The sequence below is a fragment of the Talpa europaea genome (assembly GCF_964194135.1).
Source record: "Talpa europaea genome assembly, chromosome: 1".
NCBI classification, from domain to species: domain Eukaryota; kingdom Metazoa; phylum Chordata; class Mammalia; order Eulipotyphla; family Talpidae; genus Talpa; species Talpa europaea.
In genome coordinates, this window is record NC_140073.1 from 65,722,685 (window position 1) to 65,724,716 (window position 2,032).

A 2,032-nucleotide genomic window follows, 5' to 3' on the forward strand; every position below is an offset into this window, starting at 1 on the left:
AGAACAAGGAGAATGCCTGCACAGCAATGTCCTGCACAGGAGAATTTTCCATAGGGACAGAAATATTCTATCATGTGGTTACTGAGACTGAGGAGCTACATTTTTATTTTATTTTATTTATTTATTTATTTTGAACAACAAAGACCTTGATTACATCAGCTGAGAGAGGAGGGAGGAGGACTTATTTGTCTTTCTGGGCCTTATTTGTATTTCCGGTCCGGATATAAAATGGGTTGCCTATGTGCTCTTTGCCCTCGAGCACATCTGCTCAGCCACAGTGGCCTGTTCTTAAAGCAATGAATGCAAGAAGCTTGCCCTGCCAGAACTGCTCCTCCAAAAGACTGCTGATTTTGGCATTCTTTTTTCTTTCATTATATTTCTTCTGAATTTTCTTTGATCCTTTTTAGTCATCTCTTCCTCATCAGGAGCCAGTGCATAGTGGGACTCATATCACTGCCAGTATGGTGTGCTGTCAATAAGCACGATGCAATTCTTCACCAGGGTCTTGGTGCAGACCACCTCGTTGTTAGATGCATTGTAGACAACATCAATAATCTTTGTTTTGCAAGTACAACACTCAGAGCCCCAACAGAAGTTCCCTACATCCAGCCTCAAGGCTCAGTACTTCTTGTTGCCTCCCCAAACACGATCTGTGTGTAAGCGCCGAGTGCCAATCTTAGTGTTAGCAGCTGGGCGTCCCAACTCAGACTTTCGCTTCTTGAGGTAGGGCTTTCTCTTACCCTTGGCCTTGTGGCATTTGTGCCAGTTGTCCCGAGAGAAGCCCATTGCTCTGTGCTGGCCACAAAGAGGAGCTACATTTTTAATATAATTTTATTATTTACTTATTTCTGATTAATTTAGATTGCAATACATGGCCATTGTCTACCATTTCAGACAGTTCCATATCTGATCAGGGCTACCTAGAAATTGGCAGTTGCATGCGCTGAGTGGTTCTTGATTGGATCTTTGTTCAACAAACTGACTGTAAGTCTTTTTTTTTTCTTTTTTCTTTCTTTTTTTGGATAATATTTTGGAAAGTTGACTGTGGTCTGGGTATGAGATGATGTTAGGGAAAATTTGTCATTTTTCTGAGGTGACATGATGATGTTATTTCTACAAGTTAGTGTCACCTTGAAAAGATTCACGTTGAAATGTCAACATACCTATAACTTACCTTAAAATATTGTATCCAAAAAAAGTAAATATAAAAATTGTTAATAATGTTATAATTGTTAATAATTGTTATAAACCAGATCTATTTTAAGATATGAAATGTTACAAATTAATGCTATTTTATTTATTTTTACATTATGAAAGGACAGGTTCATTAGGAAAAGGAGAAAAATAGGGTTACCTGCATAGTCACAGGCAGGCAAGAGACAATAATACTATTTTAAAATTATTTTTAGCTTTGATGTTGAAAATAAATTCTAAATATAGGCTTTTCACTCTACTATTTGCAGTGAATTTTAGATTCTGCTTTAAGGAGGTTCACCTTTTTAGTGGATTTTTTTTTTTTTTTGGTGTGTCAGTATCATTGGTAACAACACATGTGAAATCTCAAAACTTTACAAGTAAAAATTAAAAATTTCCTTTTGAAATTGAAGTCAGAACTGAAGTTCTAAATTTGTGCCTTTCTTTGTCCCTGCCAGCTGGCACTGCTGGGCTGCTTCTCCCAGGACCCACCAGTGCCCTCTCCTCTCCCAGACTGCAGGCTCTGCCAGGCTCTGGTGCCTCTGGCTGTCGCCAGGCGGCCTTCTTCACCTCCTGTCAATCCCATATGGTAACCTGGGTCTCCACGGTTAAACCAGACGATGCTGGAATTTCCAGCAGGAGATTGACTAGAGCTGAAGACATCTGGCCAACTTGGGGGCAGCCAAGGTGGTGGTCAGGGTTGCTTGGAAAGACAAACCGGTCTGAGTAAAAAGAGCAAATGGAGTCTATTTGAAGGGGTTGTTTTAGGGGGGGTAAATACTTCTTTAGCTTCCAAGCAATCTTGCAGTTTCCTGTACTTTGGGCAAAGAAATGAGTC

General features: G+C 39.8%; 1 pseudogene across 1 annotated transcript; it reads right to left on the minus strand.

The window, feature by feature from the left end:
- Window positions 1–268: 268 nt before the first annotated feature.
- LOC311184103 (small ribosomal subunit protein eS8-like) lies at window positions 269–786 on the minus strand (annotated as a pseudogene). The gene has a single exon. The product of its transcript is annotated as a small ribosomal subunit protein eS8-like (transcript).
- Window positions 787–2,032: the final 1,246 nt, after the last annotated feature.